Source organism: Mustela erminea, chromosome 5 (assembly GCF_009829155.1).
Source record: "Mustela erminea isolate mMusErm1 chromosome 5, mMusErm1.Pri, whole genome shotgun sequence".
NCBI lineage: Eukaryota > Metazoa > Chordata > Mammalia > Carnivora > Mustelidae > Mustela > Mustela erminea.
In genome coordinates, this window is record NC_045618.1 from 127,361,045 (window position 1) to 127,381,110 (window position 20,066).

At 36.4% G+C, this 20,066-nt stretch overlaps 2 long non-coding RNA genes across 2 annotated transcripts in view; both read left to right on the top strand.

The window, feature by feature from the left end:
- LOC116591681 overlaps positions 1 to 20,066 on the top strand; it is a 93,956-nt gene that overhangs the window by 72,647 nt on the left and 1,243 nt on the right. Inside the window, exon 3 of the long non-coding RNA XR_004286118.1 lies at positions 17,593 to 17,688. This is a non-coding gene — a long non-coding RNA (uncharacterized LOC116591681). The remainder of the gene's footprint in view (positions 1 to 17,592; positions 17,689 to 20,066) is intronic.
- LOC116591680 lies at positions 11,177 to 14,245 on the top strand. Its single transcript, XR_004286117.1, has 3 exons — positions 11,177 to 11,256; positions 12,580 to 12,584; positions 14,232 to 14,245. It is a non-coding gene; the product is annotated as an uncharacterized LOC116591680 (long non-coding RNA).

Below are 20,066 nucleotides of genomic sequence, written 5' to 3' on the forward strand. Positions count from 1 at the left end.
ACATTAGCAGATTTTTTAAATTAAAAATTCTCTTACATGCTAGGAAGGAAACAGTCTTCCATTCTTGCTCCCTTTGGTAAAAATAAATTTAAAAAAATTAATGCAGATCTAGCTATAATAATAAAATATTATAGAATGAGTAGCTTAAATAATAATTTATTTGCTTACACTATTAGAGGCTAGAAGTCCAAAATCAGGGTGCCAGCCTTGTCCATTTCTGGTCTCCTTTTTGCTATGTGTTCACATGGTTTTCCTTGGTGCCTGCATGCAGAGAGAGAAAGCTATGGTGTCTCTTCCTCTTTTTATAAGGGTACCAGCTTTATCAGACTAGGGACTCACCCTTATGACCTCATTCAACTTTTATCACCACCTCATAGACCCTATCTCCAAGTACATATTGGGTTTTAGGGCTTCAACATATGAATTTTGGGGGGACACAAATATTCATTGCATAAATCCTTCAGATTATTCCCCCAGGAAGCAACTTGGATGATCTTATTATAATGCAAAGCAGATTATATCACCCTTCACTCAAAAACTTCCATTTCAGTCAGAGTAAAAGCCAAAGAACCTACTATGATGTCCAAGGTCCTGCTCTATCTGTCCCTACCATTACTTCTCCAATGTCATCCTTACAACTGTCCTCTACCCTAGTCCACCTCAGCCAGAGCAGCTCTTTGCCTTCCTCAAACATTCCAGGCACTTCCCTGTCTCAGGGCCTTTGCACTTGATATTCCTTCTGCCTGGAACCCTTTCTCCTTAAGTAGTCACAAGGAGACTTGCCCCTCCCCGCAGCGGTCTCTTCTCACATGTTACCCTCTCAGTAAAACATTCCTCAGCTCCGGTATCTAAAATGGAGTATTTAAATGTTTCTGATACTCATTGACTTACTTATTTTGCTCACTGTATGCTTTTCTGACTAAAATATTATCTTCATGAATGAATGCATTTTTCAGTGTGCTTTGTTCAGTGCTGTATCTGCAGCACTTAGAACAGTTAATGGTCTATACTAGGTACACAGATATATTTGTGGGGTGAATGAAAATCAAACAGGGTGTTGTGATAAGGAAGAGTGGGTAAGACCTGTCTAGGTTAATAAAAAATGGTCTGTCTCAGGAGGGACAATAAAATGTAAACCTGAAAAATAAGATGCCATCATGAGAAGAGTCAGAGGGAGGGTAGTCATCTGGGAGAGGGGAACAGGTGAGGAGGGGTATGCTACACAAAGAGGGAAAAGTACACGCTGTGGGTTGGGAAAGGGTTTGGCACAGTTTGGGAAGTTAAAGTATTGATGAGATAATGAAGGAGATGAGGAGAAGGCTTTAAGATGAGGTTGCAGATGGAGGTAGCAGCCAACTTAAAAAGCACCTTGTCCACCATACTAAGGAATTTACACCTTTATCTTTGTGCAATGGGAAGCCACTGAAAGTTTTAGGTAGGTCCAGGGTAGGACTTGATATAGTATTTATAAAAGTAACCGTAGTCTATATGAAAAGAAAGGTTTCAGGTGGGCAAGAATGGTGGAAGAGCATGTATTACAGTTGCTGAGGTAAGTTAATGGTAACTTGGATTTAATATTATCCTACCCTAGCTTTATTTACTGTATGCAAATTACTTAGCTGGCTTCTGTTATGGGCCTACAGCTGGAAGAGGGGCAGCAGACTATGGACTGCTCTTGGACTAGTTACCACACATCAGGTACAGGATATTTGAGGCTTAATATTAAACAAGAAGAGTTCTACAATGTTGGGACCCCTGGGTGGCTCAGTCGGTTCAGTGTATACCTTCAGCTTCGGTCATGATCCCAGAGTCCTGGGACTGAGTCCCATATCGGTCTCCTTGCTCAGTAGGAAGCCTGTTTCTTCCTCTATGTCTGCTTGCCACTCCATGCTAGTGCTCTCTCTCTCTCTCTCTCTCCCTCTGACATATAAATAAATAAAATCTTAAAAAGAAAAAAAAAAGAGTGCTACAGTGTTTATCTTAATTGGAAATACTCTTCTCAATGTATTTGGTAACCTCAATGGGATCTAAGGGTGAGGATAACTTTTGAACTATGACTATAGTTCTAAGCATGCCTATCATTCCATGGATTCTATCTCTGCTGCCTGATTTTCTGGAATATTGATTATGCGAGTAGAGCACAACAAATCAGATCCTTATTTTCTCCATCTGCCAAGTGGGAATTCTTCTTGTTTTCAAGGACTATCACTCTTTTGAGATAGAGACAACAGAGAAGATGAAATAAGTCAGCAGGTACAGCTCTAGAGATACAAGGTGATATGCAAAATTAAAAAATTCTAAGGACTATTTAAGAACATTTCAACTCAGACTCTCAAAGGAGCTTATCAGTTCTCCATTACTGGCCATGACTGTTCCAGCTGAGGAAAAAGGTAACTTGCAATGGTAAAGATCCCAGGGGTAACAGAGTTGAGCTCCCCAAAGTCCTTGGCTTGTTTTCTCAATTTTAATAAATATGCAATCCAATCTGCCTGGTCTAGGACAGAACTAACATTTTATTTGGATGCAATACAGCATACAATTGCAATGGTTTTGACATATTCAGTTAGGCAAGAGTTACCGAATCCTGCTCTTGTACAGAAAATTAACAACGGATGCTATTGCTGAATCTTAGTATCTAGATACAATAAATCCAAGGGCAATAAATCAAAGTGGGGAGCCCTATTAACCAGCTCATACACAGATATAAAAATCTGGGAGTGTGAGTAAAGTTTCTGAGGGCAGTAACTTGGTGTATGACAGCATTGCCAAGACCTACTGGTATACGGGCGCACAGACCTGGGCCCAGAACACAAACCGAATGGAAGAGTCTGTATTCCCGTGTTGGTTACTGTCTTTAATAATTGTTGTCCTTTCTTTTGGTGATTGTCATGCTCAAGTTTATTTTTAAGCACGGTTATCACGAGTGAAGAATTGATAATGATTTGTAAGTTGAGCAGGAGGCTTTAAGGAGCTCTGGCTGTGCTTAATAATTGCCCAGCTGCTGTCTAGAGGTCTGCTCCATTGACAGAAAATTTGGAAATTGCGTTGAAGAGGCCTTCAGTAGCTTTCCAGTAGAAACAGGGATTGTTGCTATGATCTCATGATGAGCCACATTTCCTTTGAGAATTACATGCTTGAGAATACGGTCAATTTTTGCCTCACTTCCCCAGCTTGGCATGTTGGCCTTTGACATATTTGTGATCTAAGAAGAATTTGCCAATAAGACACTGTGTCTCTGCCCGCAGACCTCATATCATGTATAAAGAGCTTCCCCCAGTATACAGGGGTATTTCCACCAAGGTCAAAATTTATTTAGCTGCAGTGTAATTTACAAACACTGGTCTGATGGTGCCTATATTAGACAGCTGGAACTAGTGTGTCTTGTGGGGCATATGACTAAAAAATCTGGAGTCTATCTGTCTGGCTTCAAATATACAATGGAGCTCTTGCTCCCTCTGTGACCTTTACCAAGTTATTTGATTCCATGGGCCTCATTTTTCTCAACTGTAAAATACGGTTGATTCTGGTAGCTTCCACATTGGTAACTTAAGTTATCTCATGAAGTTATGAGAATTGAATACATTGATTCACGTAAGTACTTCAAAGTGTGCTGAGTGCATAGTAAGGTCTCCATAATGTTCCTTTTTATGATGTACCATGAGGCATAACATGACTGGGAGGAGGTCAGAGGCCCAATAAACACCATATCAGCAGGAAAGAGAGTACATGTTTCCTAGAACATGTGGTGACTTTGCTCTACAAGAATTTTAAAAAGCACATAGTTTACTTAAGTAGCTACCCAGGGCTGAAAGTTTACCAGTGCATAGTATTGACATTGTGAAACACGGGTATTCTAAATTATTGCTAGTTCAGTGCTATTCTAGGACTTTTATTCTATTCAAGTGTCCCACCAAATGTGATGAGTTTTCAAAAATGTGGTGAAAACAAAGATTGAAGTTCATTGCTTCATGCCTACATTAGGCACTCCCCACCCCGACCCTTTAAATGTCTCCCTATGACAAAGCTTCCACATACTCCCGCTGCTACCCTGTTAATTCTTAATTTGGGGTTGATCCATCGATTGGGTTATTCATTCATCCAAAAAACTTTTTGAATGTCGAGTAATAATTATGATTTTTATTAAGTGCAAGCTCTGTGCCAAGCATTGTGAAAAGCACTTAAAAGTATATCTTACTTTGTTCTGAAAAGAATATTTGGAGGAAAGAATTACTATGCCCATTTTATAGATTAGGCTTAATGAAGTGCTATATCTTATCCAAAGTCATATAACTTGTAATTGGTAAAATTTGAACTCAAGCCCAGGACTGTAAAATCAAAGCATTGTGTTAAACTGGTTCCATGTCATTATGCCCAATGCCAGGTACTGACCAAAATAAATGAGCCAGAGCCCCCAGTTTTAAGGAGATCAGTTTAGGTCAGAGATTAGTTATAAATACAAAGAGTGACAACACAGTGGGATAGTGTAAATGTAATGTAAGGAGGGCTTTGCTTCAAATCTTTCCTTCCTCTATCATGACCTCTCTCCTTCTTCTTTCTTATCCAAATTTGCCTGTGTCATGTCCCATTAAGTCAGGGCCCTAATCTCAGATAGAGAATTGGTAAATAACTGAGGCTATGGCTATCAGGAGCTGGAGTCCTAGATGCCAAATATTTTACAGAGAGCTTCTAAAGGTGGCATCTTACTGTAAAAGGCTGACATCAGTAAGCATCTCAAGGGAAGGTTTATGGTAAACTGCAAGGTTTATGGTAGGGTAGTCTTTGTATCATTACATCAAGTCATGAGGGCTGTCATCTATATTGAAACTATGAATGTGGCCCCTTGATTTGTGCACAGAAGAATTCATCCCTCCATCGTTTATCTCTTTCCCCAAGCAAAGCTTCCCTGCCCTTGTTTCTTCACTACCTAAATTCACCTTTGAAAGAAGGGAAGACAAAAAGTCTCAATATTTCACAAAATTGGACAATTTACTTTTGGAGTCAAATCTGGCAATGTGACCAGGAAATCTTTTGGAAAAAAAAAAAAAGTTCTTGGTATTTCCTGCTTCTTTGCAGATAATGAATTCAGAAAGGATGACCTCCCCCCACCAAGCTTAAAAAAATGTTTACCTACCCTTCTGTTTTCCAATCCAAACTGGTATGATAACATTCAGGAGGTCAACATTTGAAAATGGGGTTTGAAAAAGAAAACCACCCACACTCAAAAAACTATTTTCCTTCCTAGTAAATGTAATTTTAAATTTCAAAGACAGGATTTAGGTCAGTGGTTTGGGTCATTTTTTATTTTACCCAAACTGGGCCACCCTTCCCTTATTGTGCAATCCAGAGGAATCAGAAAGATGTCAGGTAATAAAAATCCAGCAAGGAAAAAAAAAAGTTGGAGTACATTCTGTCCAAAGTTGCATGCCCTTAAGTTTTGCTGACCTCAGCAGGATTTGTACATAAGTAACGAAGGGCAGAATCTGGTCCACTGATTTTATTATCATTGAAGAGGAGATATTTCTGACTGTAAAATGAAAAAATATATATATATATAATTTATGATTCAGACCTAGGCTGACAGGCTGAATAAGAGATGGAAACTTACTTGCTTGTGGCTTTAAATACAAATATATGCAAGTCAGTGGAGACCAGGAGCACCCACACGTGACCGAGAGGTACTCAGGTCCAACATGACCTTTCCATTCCCGGAGCATCCAAAGCATATGGATATGCTTTCAGACAGGGTCTGCAAGTGAAGTTTATTATGACATGGAAGCAAGATGAGGTGTGCTGGGCTGACTGGACAAGTGACCTTTCTAAGCTGTCAATCTCTATTATCCTCATATATCATTTCAGTGCAAGACGGGAGCCAAGAAGACTGCTTTTTACCTTATACAGAAAGCTTTAGCTTGCTAGTGCTGATGCTAAACCTGGACTGATCACTTTTGATGGGTGGAAAAAATTAGATAAGGTGCAAAATTGATATTCCTTTGAAAACCCTTTACCATTTCCTTCTTTATTAACCCAACCTGCTCTACTACCATTTGAGCTTGTCTGCTTCTTACCTCCTGTATTTGCTTGACCATCTGATTTCATATAATGTGCTACTTTCTTGTACTAAATGCTCCAGTGCTGTGGTCCTTTGGCTGACTGGAGACTACATTTCACATGACTCAAGTGATCCCAATCAATTGATATATGTATTTTTGCAATACTATTAATGTATAGACTCTCATACTAACAAATTCAGCATTAATAAGTTTTTTTTTTAAATCATGCCTACTTTCTCTTTATGTAACACTTTTTTTTTTAGAAGTTTATGTGTTTATTCAACAAACATAACCCAGCACTTGGTACACAGTAGACATTTAATTAATGTTTGCTGAATAGATGAATGGCTTCCTATTCAAAGAAGATGTTGTATTTGAACTGGATTTTGAAGGATAGGTAGAATTAAATAAGTGAACAGGGTTGGCGGGACGATAAAACCGGAAGTAGAGAAGTAAAAGGCATGTATGTGGCATGGGCTTCATGCCTGGTACTAGATCAGTAATCAACAAATATATGTTGAATGAATGAATGAAAAGTGTGCTAGGCACAAAACAAATGAAGCATATATAAGCTATACCCACTTTTAGGAGCTTAGAGTCTAAGCTGTAAATAACTAATGCTAAGTCATCTATTCATTCTAAAAATATTTACTGAGTTCCTGCTGTAGTAGAGTTCCCCAGAAAAAGGGAATCAGTAGAATCTCTCTCTCGATAGAAAGATAGATGATAGATAGAAAGATGATAGATAGATAAAGAGATGATAGTTGGAGACACAGATGGATATAAATATCTATATCTGTAGATAGATTAATTTTAAGGAATTGGCTCACAAGATTGTGAGTTCTGGCAAGTCTGAAATCAGTGAAATAGGAGAGGAGGCTGGAAATCCAGAAAAGAGTGGGTACTGCAGCTGGAATGCAGTCTGAAGGCAGAATTCCTTTTTCTTAAGGGGAACTCGGGTTTTTATTTTCTCTTACGGCCTTTAGCTGATTGAATGAGGCCCACCCACATTATGAAGGCTCATCTACTTTACCCAAAAATCTACTGAATTAAATATTAATCCCATCTAAAAATGTCTTCATGGTGACATCTGGACTGGTGTTTGACCAAATATCTGGTTACTATGGTTTAGCCAAGCTGAGACTTTTATAAAATTAACCATCACAGCTACTAAGTAGTGAGCATTGTTCTAGGTACTAAGCATATAGCAGTGAATGAGATAGATAAAGGTCCCTGTGATCATGAAGTTAACAACACACAGATGTGCAAAGGTTCCGTTATAACACATGGTAAATATTATGGAGAAAAGTAAGGTAAAAAAGAGAGAAGTGCAGCTACAATTTTTAAGAATGGTGTAGAAAGGCCTCATGGAGAAGGTCCCATTTGTATCAAGACTTGAAGAAGTAAGGAAGTGGCCATAGAGATTCCTGGGAGAGTAGTCCAGGAGAGGGAATAGCCATTGTAAGCCTTTGGCAAGAGAGCACTTAGTGGTTTGAGAATCAGCTGTTGATCGGTGCTTTAATATACATAAAATATAAGAACAGAGTAATATAAGCAGAGCTTGCTGTTGAATTATTTTGGAAAGATTATGTCCAACTGGAGCCTTCTTGGAATAGACCCTAGTACCTAGTATTTTGTATATATTTATTAATGTTTTCTGGATAAATGAATGACATCTCATCATAGATAATGCTGCATTTTCGCTAGGAAGGAAGGACAGGTGGACTTAAATGGTGAACACTGGGGAAAGAACAAGATGAACGGTAGGAAAGTACTCGGTGTTCTTGAGTCATGGGCCTTAGTCCAGAATGGCTGAGTCATGAATGATTCAGTGGACCAAGCATGGGGGTATATAAGGAAGACCAGCTCAAAGGGAAGGTTGAAGCCAGACCGTGAAAGACCTTGCAGCTAGGCCACAGAACTTGAGTGTCGTTTCATAACACACAAATTTAAGAGGAGGGAGAAAGTGAAGTTTTGTTGTGATTTTGGAAAGTATTTGCTGAAGAACATTCTTTTAAACACTTATTCTTAGATTATTGCTAAATATTATATGAAGAAAACCCAAAAACTTAATTTCCAAACAAATTTGGAATATGCTAGGTTAAGCAAAGTTAAATAGTTTTTTTTTTTTAATTGCAATACTTCAAAGAATCTTAGTGTGCCAAGAGGTATTGTAAAGCTCAAAGAGACAGATGTAATAAGCTATGTTTTCATAATATTTTTGGTCACAGAAATACTTTGTGATAGTGTATCTAAAAGGATTAACTGATCATTGTGCACACTTCATTGGAAATCCTGTTTTAGGAAGGTAACACTTGTTTAAGACTGGATTGAAGGAGTAAATGAAAGAAGACCGTTTCGAAAGCTGAAAGAATAGCACGGGGGAGGTACTAAGAACCTGAACTGGGGCTAAGTGGGATTGTGAAATAGAGACTTCTCAGAGGTAGCGTCACAAATCTGTCAACAGATGAGTCTGTGTTTGATAGAGGAGTTGGGGGTTAAAAAGAAAAAAAAAAGCAGAAAAATTTAATGTCTTAGAGCATGGAAAGTTGATGATGTCCTCTGAGACAAAAGCCCCCAAATAGATTTAGATTTAAGGAGAAAAAGGATAGACTTATGAGAGACTTATGAGAAACCAATTTTGTGATCCTTAAATACTGGGGTATTTTCTAGATATCTTTCTGTTACTACCATAGTTTAATTTCATTATGGCCAGAAATTGTATTTTGTATAATTTATATTTTATTTTATTTTATTTGATAGAGAGACAGTGAGAGTGGGAACACAAGCAGGAGGAGTGGGAAAGGGAGAAGCAGGCTTCCTGCCGAGCAGGGAGCCCTATATGAGGTTCAATCCCAGGACCCCATGATCATGACCTGAGCTAAAGGCAGACACTTAATGACTGAGCCACCCAGGCACCCCTTAAAGATTTTTTATTTATTCATTTGAAAGAGATAGGGAGAAAGAGCAAGAGCACAAGCAAGGAGAGAGAAAGAGGTAGAAGCAGAATCCTTGCTGAGTGGGGAGCCTTCTGGGGGCTCCATCCCAGGATCCTGGGACCATGACCTGAGCTGAAGGCAGATGCTTAACTGACAGAGCCACCCTGAATGATTTAACTTTTTAAAAATCTGTTGAGATTCATCTTAAAGCCCATAGTGTAGCCTATCTTAGCAAATATTCCATACCACTAGAAAATAAATATGTCATTCTTTTGTTAAATGGAAAAGCCAATAAATACCAGTTTGATGAAGTTAGTTGATAGTGTTGTTCAGGTCTTCTCTATTTTCACTGATTTTCTATTGCTTTATGAATTACTAAGAGGAGATCTTGGAAATACCCAACAACAATTATGGATTTGACTTTTTCTTTTAGTTTTCTTAGTTTTGTTTCATGTATTTTGAAGGTCTGCTTTTGGGGTGCAATCATATTTACAGTTGTTATATCATCATGAAATGTCCCTATATATGTCTGGTAATATTCTTTGTGCAAAGGTCTTTCTGATATGACAGCTGCTCTAACTTTCTTCTGATTTGTGTCTGCATGGTACATCTTTTCTCATCCTTTTACTCTTTATCTGTCTCTACCTTTACAGGCAAAGTGGATTCTTATAGATAGAATATAGTTGTGTCTTGCTTTTTTAAAAATTCAATCTTACAATCTTTGCATTTTAATTGGGGCATTAGGCCATTTATATTAATGTAACTACTAATATGCTTAGATTTAACATATCGTTCCTTCTCTTCTACTTGCTTCATCTATTCTTAGTTCCCCTTTCCCTCATTCCCTAGCTACTTTGATTCAGTTTTCTCTCCATTATGGGATTATTAGCTATACCTCTTCTAAATTTTTTCAAGATCGCTCTATGGTTGAAATATATATCTTTCACTTAACTTTCAACAATGTACTTTCATTTCCTTTCTCTCATAGGTTGTGAGATTGTTTCATAGATTTTACTTTTACATGTTATAAGTCTGGCAAGACATTGTTTTTGCTTTAGACAGTTAATAATTATTAATAATTGTTAAGACAATGAAAATGAACAGTTTATCTTTCAATTTTTATTATTTTTAACATATAATGTATTATTTGTTTCAGAGGTACAGGTCTGTGATTCATCAGTCTTACACAATACACAGTGGTCACCACAATACATACCCTCCTCAGTGTCCATCACTCAGCTACAACATTCCTCCCATGCCCCCTCCACTCCAGCAACCCTCAGTTTGTTTCCTGAGATTAAGAGTCTCTTATGGTTTGTCTCCCTCTCTGGTTTTATCTTGTTTCATTTTTTCCTCTCTTCCCCTATGATACTCTGCCTTGTATCTTAAATTCCACATATCACTGAGATCATGTGATAATTGTCTTTCTTTAATTGACTTATTTTGCTTAGCATAATACCCTCTAGCTCTAGCCATATCATTGCAAATAGCAAGATTTTATTTTTTGATGGCTGCCTAATATTCCATTGTGTGTGTGTGTGTGTGTGTGTGTGTGTGTGTGTGTGTGTGTGTATTACTTCTACTTTATCCATTCATCAGTCTGAGGACATCTGGAAATCTTGCTGCTATAAACACTGGGGTGCATGTGCCCCTTGGGATTGCTACATTTGTATCTTTGGTATAAACACCCAGTAGTGCAGTTGCTGGGTCATAGGGTAGCTCTATTTTCAACTTGTTGAGGAACCTCCATACTGTTTTCCAGAGTGGCTGCACCAGTTCACATTCTCACCAACAGTGTAGGAGAGTTCCCCTTTCTCCTATCCTCACCAACGTCTGCCATTTCCTGACTTGTTAATTTTAGGACTTCTGACTGGTGTGAGGTGGAATCTTATTGTGGTTTTAATTTGTTGCCTGATGCTGAGTGATATTGAACACTTTTTCATGTGTTTTTTGGCCACTTGTATGTCTTCTTTGCAGAAATGTCTGTTCATGTCTTCTGCCCATTTCTTGATTGGATTATCTGTTCTTTGGGTGTTGAGTTTGATATGTTCTTCTTTTTTTTTTTAATTTTTATTTTTTATAAACATATATTTTTATCCCCAGGGGTACAGGTCTGTGAATCACCAGGTTTACACACTTCACAGCACTTACCAAAGCACATACCCTCCCCAATGTCCATAAGAGTTTGATATGTTCCTTAGAGATTTTTGATACTAGTTCTTTAAATAATATGTCATTTGCAAATATCTTCTCCCATTCTGTCAGTTGTCTTTTGGTTTTGTTGACTGTTTCCTTTGCTGTGCAAAAGCTTTTGATCTTGATGAAATCCCAATAGTTCATTTTTGCCCTTGCTTCCCTTGCCTTTGGTGATATGTCTAGGAAGAAGTTGCTGTGGCTGAGGTCAAAGAGGTTGCTGCCTATGTTCTTCTCAAAGATTTTGATGGATTCCTGTCTTACACTTAGGTCTTTCATCCATTTTGAGTCTATTTTTGTATATGGTGTAAGGAAATGGTCCAGTTTCATTCTTAAGCATGTGGTTGTCTAATTTTCCCAACACCATTTGTTGAAGCGGTTGTCTTTTTCCTGTTGGATATTCTTTCCTGCTTTGGTGAAGATTAGTTGACCATTGAGCTGAGGATCCATTTCTATTCCGTTTCATTGATCTATGTGTCTGTTTTGGTGTCAGTACCATACTGTCTTGATGATCACAACTTTGTAATAGAGCTTGGAGTCCAGAACTGTGGTGTCACTGGCTTTGGTTTTCTTTTCAATATTCCTCTGGCTCTTCAGGTCTTATTCCATACAAATTTTAGGATTATTTCTTTCATTTCTGTGAAAAAAAAGTTGATGACATTTTGATAAGGATTGCAGTAAATGTGTAGATTGCTCTGGGTAGCCTAGACATATTAACAATATTTGTTCTTCCAATCCATGAGCATGGAACATTTTTTCATTTCTTTGCATCTTCCTCAGTTTCTTTCATCAGTATTCTATAGTTTTCTGAGTATAGACTCTTTGTCTCTTTGGTTAGATTTATCCCTAGATAACTTATGTTTTGGGGTGCAATTGTAAGTGGGGTTTACTCCTTAATTTCTCTGTCTTATTGCTGATAAACAGAAATGTAACTGATTTCTGTGTATTGATTTTATATCCTGCCACTTTACTGAATTCCTGTATGAGTTCTAGTAGTTTTGGGGTGGAATCTTTGGGTTTTCCACACAAAGTATCGTATCATCTGCAAAGAGTGAGGGTTTGACCTTGCTGATTTGAATGTACTTTTTAAAAAAATATATATTATTTTTATTATTTTTATAAGATTTTATTTATTTATTTGACAGAGAGAAAGAGCAAGAGAGAACAAGAAGTAGAACTGGCAGAGAGAGAGAGAGAGAGAGAGAAGCAGGCCCCCTCCTGAGCATGGAGCCTGATGCAGGGCTTGATCCCAGGACCCTGGGATCATGACCTGGGCCAAAGGCAGTCGCTTAACCAACCGAGCCACCTAAATGCTCCTGACTCAGATGCCTTTTATTTTGTTGTTGTTGTTGTTGTCTGATTGCTGAAGCTCGGATTTCCAGTACTATGTTGAATAGCAGTGGTGATAGTGGATAACGCTGCCATGTTCCTGACCTTAGGGGAGAAGCTCTCAGTTTTTCCCCACTGAGAATGATATTCACTGTGCATTTTTCATAGGTGGCTTTTATGGTATTGAGGAATATATTCTCTATCCTTACCCTTTGAAGAGTTTTGATCAAAAAAGGATGCTGTACTTTGTCAAATGCTTTTTCAGCATCTATTGAGAGTATCATATGGTTCTTTTCTTTTCTTTTATTAATGTCGTGTATCACATTGATTGATTGGCTGATGTTGAACCAATCTTGCAGCCCTGGAATAACTCCCAGTTGGTCGTGGTGAATAATCCTTTTAATGTACTGTTGGATCCTATAAGTGAGTATTTTGGTGAGAATTTTTGCATCCATGTTCATCAAGGATATTGGTCTGTAATTCTCCTTTTTGATGAGGTCTTTGTCTGGTTTTGTGATCAATGTGATGCTGGCCTCATAATATGACTTTGGAAGTTTTCCTTCCATTTTTATTTTCTGGAATAGTTTCAGAAGAATAGGTATTATTCTTTAAATGTTTGATATAATTCCCCTGGGAAGCCATCTGGCCCTGGGCTCTTGTTTGTTGGAAGATTTTTGATGCCTGCTTCAATTTCCTTACAGGTTTTCTATTTCTTCCTGGTTCAGTTTTGGTAGTTTATATGTCACTAGGAATACATCCATTTCTTCCAGATTATCAGACTTGCTGGTGTATAGTTGCTCACGATATATTCTTATAATTGTTTGTATTTCTTTGGTGTTGGTTGTGATCTCTCTTTCATTTATGATTTTATTAATTTGGGTCCTTTCTCTTTTCTTTTTGATAATCTGGCCAAGGGTTTATCAATCTTATTAATTCTTTCAAAGATCTGGCTCCTAGTTTTGTTGATTTATTCTACTGTTCTTTTGGTTTCTATTTCACTGATTTCTGCTCTGATCATTATTATTTCTCTTCTCCTGCTGGGTTTAGGCATTCTTTGCTGTTCTTTCTCGAGCTCCTTTAGGTGGAGGGTTAGATTGTTTATTTGAGCCTTTCTTGTTTCTTGAGCGAGGCTTATATTGCTATATACTTCTCTCTTTGCTGCATCCCAAGATTTTGAACAGTTATGTTTTCATTTGCATTTATTTCCATGAATTTTTTAAATTCTTCTTTAATTTCCTGGTTGACCCATTCATTCTTCAGTAGGATGCTCTTTAGCCTCCATGTATTTGAGTTCTTTCCAACTTTCCTCTTGTGACTGAGTTCAAATTTCAAAGCAGTGTTGTCTGAAAATATGCAAGGAATGGTCCCAATTTTTGCTACCAGTTGAAACCTGCTTTGTGACCCAGGATGTGATCTATTCTAGAGAATGTTCTATGTGCACTCAAGAAGAATGTTTATTCTGTTACTTTGGGATGGAATGTTCTGAATATATCTATGAAGTCCATCTGGTCCAGTGTATCATTTAAAGTGCTATTTCCTTGTTGATCTTTTGCTGAGATGATCTGTCCATTTCAGTGAGAGAGGTGTTAAAGTCTCCTACTATTATTGTATTCTTATCAATGTGTTTCTTTGATTTTGTTATTAATTGGTTTATATAATTGGCTGCTCCCATGTGAGGGGCATGAAGACTTATAACTGTTACATCTTCTTGTTGGGATAGACAATTTAAATATGATTTAGTGTACTTCCTTATCTCTTATTACAGTCTATGGTTTAAAATCGAATTTGTCTGATACAAGGATTGCCACCCCAGCTTTCTTTTGATGTTCATTAGTGTAATAAATGGTTTTCCACCCCCTCACTTTAAATCTGGAGGTGTCTTTGGGTCTAAAATGAATCTCTTGCAGACAGCATATCAACAGGTCTTGCTTTTTTAATCCAATCTGATACTCTGTGTCTTTTGATTGTGGCATTTAGCCCATTTACATTTAGGGTAACTATTGAAAGATATGAATTTAGTGCCATTGCATTGCCTGTAAGATGACTACTACTTTATATCATCTCTGCTCTTCTTTGGTCTATGTTACTTTTAGGTTCCCTCTTTGCTTAGAGGACACCTTTCAATGTTACTATAGGGCTGGTTTGGTGATCTCAAATTCTTTTATTTTGGGTTTGTCCTTGAAGCTTTGTTAACACTCCTATTTTCAATGACAGCCTCGCTGGATAGAGCATTCTTGACTGTATATTTTTCTCATTTATTACCCTGAATGTATCATGCCAGTCCTTCCTGGCATGCCAGGTCGCTGTGGATAGGTTTGCTACAACACTGTATCTTTCTTATAAAGCATCCTTTTAAAAAAGCCATTTCTCTGCTCTTAATTTTTCTATGTAAGATCTGTATGTCTAAATGCTATCATACTTCTTTTGATGGAAGATTTTGATGGAAGATGGAAATTTTTTGAGTATACATCTAATGATTGTTTCAGCTTTAAGTTTATGAAAAAGATTTCCCTTTTATTATTGAAAGATATTTTTGCTAAATATACAATTCTAGGTCAGCAGTTATTTGTTTGTTATTTGTTTTGTTACTGTCTTGTTCCTTCCACTCTTTAAATATGTGAGTCTATTGTCTTTGGGCTTGTGTAATCTCTGATAAAATATCAAGTGTAATTCATGACTTTGTTTCTCTATATGTATATTCTTTTTGTCTATCTTGAGGATTGTCTCTTTATCTTTTCTTCTCATCAGTTTGACCATAATGTGTCTGTATGTATGTTTTCATGTTTATCCAGTGTGGGGTTCTCTGAGTTTATCAGATCTGTGATGCATTGATTTTCATTCACTTGAGACAATTTTTAGCCACTGTCTCTAAATGTTTTGGTGTTCTATTCTCTTTCTCTTCTTGGAGTTTAGTAGTGTCATGTTAAATCATTGCTATTTTCTAATAGTTTTTGAATGCTTTGTTTTAATCCTCCTCTCATTTTTTTTTTGTCTTTATGTTGAGGTATTTATGAGAATGATGGTGTTCTTTTTATATGACGACATGTTCCAAGTCTATTAGTCACCTCAGTCTTTGTCCCACATGCCCCTTTGACAAAGGGCCATAATAAGAATGGAAATTGCTTATCGAAACTGAAAACTAGGTCTAAATACCATGAAGAATCTTATTAAAGAATTAATTTTTTAAAGGATCTAATAAAGGAGAGAATGATTAAGGTTGTGAATATTAAAGGGATTTCACCAAGCAGGCTTTTCTTTGCTTATAGGGACTAGGACTAGCAGGCTGGTTGGTCTTTCCTTCGGAATGACATAGACTTTGGACAATTTAATTGTGGGGTAATCAGCAGATACAAGAAGTAGCACACAAATATCAGTCTTAGTAAAATCTTTGAGATATGTACCTTGAGCTACTGGTATGGTGCTCATAGCTTGTGCTTGATTGAAAGAGCCTATCAAATGAAGTAGAGACCCCTCTGAAGTACTTTATAGGGCCAGTCACCTCAGTTAAGGAAGCAAGATCACATGCCTACTTAATTTACAGCTACTGTAACAAACATGGAAGACAAACTTGAAAACACATTGATGAATCTGTTATGACTATCTTCAACTAATATTTGAGAAATTATCACAAAACTGATGGAAAAAATTAATAATCATAAGACAAAATATAAGAAATATGAAGAGTAGTCCCAGCCTATTCAATGTAGAACTATGAGAAAAAATGACAGATAAATAGTAAAAAATATGAAGAGGAGAAAATTTCCCACAAGTGAACACTTGCATTTTCACCTTGCAAGCAGTTATCAACTCAAATTCAGGCAAAATAAGAGTAAACTGCACCTACACTTAACCTCAACATATTTTAAATTTGGAGACAAAAGGGAAAAATAACTACAAGTATTAGGCAGAAGAAACAAGTCAGTTATGAATTACATCCCTTTCACAATATTAACTGCTATGAAACAATCTTTAGATTTTGAGGGAAAAATATGACTCAAGAATTTTAATACTCATTCAACCTATTTTTCACAATGAAGGGAAACAAAAAGAAATTCTCAGAAATTTAATTTTGTTTTTTAAAATCCAATTCTTCTAAATCTGTGAAGAAAAGGTATATCTGTACCCTGAAACAAAGCTTAGTATCCTTAGGTGGATATCATTCTCAATTCGTTTTACAAAGCTAGGCTAAATTAAAAAGGAAAAATATGTATATTGTTTTCCTAGTAGATGCAAAAAATTATTTAGTAAAATGGTGCTAAAATTAAGAGTCTTAAGAACCTATGACAGGAGAAAACTTGCTTAAAATTCTAAAATTATCAGTCCGAAATAGAAAATGTGATATTGAAAGGTGAAAGGCTAGAATAATTCAAAATCAGGAATAAAGTAAGTAGACTAGTTATTACGAATTTATGTACTAATTTATTTAGTATTGCTTTTTAACAGATGGGATAAGAAAAATAAAAAGTAAATTGTAAATATTAGAAAGGAGGAGACAGTTATTATTTGCAAATCACATAGAAAGCTAAATCAACTTAAGTGCTAATTAGAACTAGCAAGAGAATTGTTGGGGTTAATGTAGAGCATGAAATCATCCATAGCACCTGACTTGCTAAAATGTAACACAAAAGCCCCTGGGGCAGGGAAGGTTTTGGAGAGGGGCATAGGCCTTTGGAATGCCAAGGCCTGCATGACTACTCCACTGGAGGATGACCACTCCACCGTAGGAATGCAGCTGGGAGTTGCCTTAACTGAAGCTTTCTTAGGCCAAACAGCCATTCTGTGATCTAAGAGATGTATGCATTGTCCCTTAGGCTATCTTTAGCAGGACTTGGAGAACATGGAGAACACACAGATTAGCATATCATATCTTTCCCATAATCAGATCCTCCTAGTTCCAGGAAGACCTCTTGTCACACACACATCATGTGCTTGAAAAACAGTGAAAGATTTATGATTATCCTGAAGGACCAATAAAAGTGGGAGCAAAAAAGAGCAAAGGGTCTTTGTCTCTGAGTGTTGACCCACCTTGCCTTCTTCCTTCTGCGGCACAGTTTAAAGTAATCTTTCATCCATTGGTACAGGGATTGCTGGCTATTCCTGACAAGTGGTGACCCCGTTGTAATCATCTTGCCACAGACCACTGAATGGACCACCTGAAAATGAAAAGTTTGGGCACAGTAAGTTGGCATCTGCTCATGACCAATTCTGGGGAAGTTTCAGGCTTGGGTATTTTTACAGAATTAAAAGGTCTCTGAGAACTCTGGATGTGGGGAAAACCTCTCTCTCCAAAGAGAGATAATATATTAAGATTTTAAAGCAATTTTAATTTTTTAATTTAAAAAAATTATTAAGTTTTTAAAAATTTTATTTATTTCTTTGAAACAGAGAGCACAAGAAGGGGGAAAGTCAGAGGGAGAAGCAGACTCTCTGCTGAGCAGGGAGCCCAATGTGGGAATCAATCCTGGGACTCCAGGATCATGACCTGAGCTGAAGACAGTTGCCCAACAGACTGAGCCACCCAGGCACCCTGAGTATTAACTATTTTTGATTAGTCACACAAGTTAGTAATGTTAGCAATGGTGCTGAAATCACACTAGCAAGGCTGTTCGACAGGATTAACAGTGAAGAGGATTCATATTTATCAAGTACTTACTATGTACCAGAAACCAGATATTCAAATGTGTATATGCGTGCACACACACACACACACACATATATACTATGAGGTAGAGAGTTCTGTTTTCATCTTTTAAAAACTTTGTATTAAAAGACAAATCACAGATGTAGAAAATCATACAAATTAAATTTGTAGCTTAGTGATTATTTTGGGAACAAACATCCTGGTAACCACTACCTAGGTCAAGAAACAAAACTTAACCAGTGACCCCAGAAGCTCCTTCCATGTATCCCATCTCAGTCATGGCCTCTCCCCCCAAAAGTAATTCCTAGCCTGACTTTTATATTAATTATTTCCTTGCTTAATCATTTGAATGTGCATCCCTAGGCATTATAGTCCCATTTTTCCCATTAAAAAATTAATATGTGTTTAAGCCTCCATATCTTTCTTTTCCTTGTAGTCTGTCTGTTCTGCTATTTGACCCATAATGTTTCTCAAAGTCTGGATCCTGTCTACTGCATCCTCATAGTCCAATTCAACATGGCCTCTGCCCTCTGCATTTTCTGCTTATTAGCAGCTGAGTCAGCCAGTTTCCTTCCTTCTGGCATGATTGTAGGTGGTTCCATATTCTTATGTCAAGAAGCACATACATGGCTAAAGTTTGCTCTTCTTTGATATTAGCTGTTATTGTGTATAATGACTACATACACTAGTTCACGGTGGGTTGCAAAATGGCAATATTGTGTCATTTTGTTTTCCTTTATCAGTTGTAACAATTTATAAGATTTTTTCTTAATCTATTATTTGGTCACCCAGTGGTGCAGTTCATATAGGAGAGGTAGAACAAAGGCTTGATTCTTCTGTTTTATTCACATAGTTTTTAAGAATATAATTTTTTTCCATACCATCTTCAGAAGGTGATCAGTTAGTGTTTTTGCCAAGTATCTTTATGAACTCTTAGTGAAATGTATTTTCACATTTCAATTGATTGCAATTTTAATCTTTGTTGCAGCTGAAATTTTACCAACATTAGGTTGGTTTCTGAGTCCGTTTGATAGCCTCGATGGCTTCCTTGTTATCTGCTAAGACAGGATATTCCAGACCCATCTTCTATATTTCCTGCCACATTTTTAGAATCATCAGTTCTCCAAGAGGTCCCTCTATTTTCTTAAGTAGAAAAGGGAATTTCAAGACTATAAACTGAGCATTATGTATGCTCACTGCTACTGGATTGGTCATTGTTTCTAGGTCTTTTTCATGAATAGAATTAGGTATTTTATATAAATACAGACATAGATTTTATTATATATTTATTAATATATAGATTTTATTATTTATTTATTAATATAGATCGCAGAGTATGTGTTTATATAAAGTATGTGTATATATACATATACTCTATAATCTATATGAACATTATCTGTATCTATATTATATAAATATCTATATGTTTACAGATATTTTTCTATAAATTATATTTATAAATATATCAATATAGATATTAATAATAAATAAATAGATATTTATTTTAGATAAATAGATATTCATCTATATATTTATATAATATAGATATAGATAATATTAATATTATCTATTAGATATATAATATAAGATATAGATAATATTAATATTATCTATTAATCTATATAATGTCACCTATTAATATAGATAACACATTATATTAAAATATATAATAAAGATATGTATTTTATTATATATAATTATAATTGTTATATATTGGTATATATGGTATGATATATATATATATATATATATATATATATATATATATATATATATCTCCCCACACACACACACATACACCTGACATATGACTTTGGTTTCCAAGGACACAGGAGATGAAAAATTCTATAATAACTGATTTGCCACTTTATATAAGCAACAGTCTCAGAATAACAATGGTAAAACTGCTGCTAC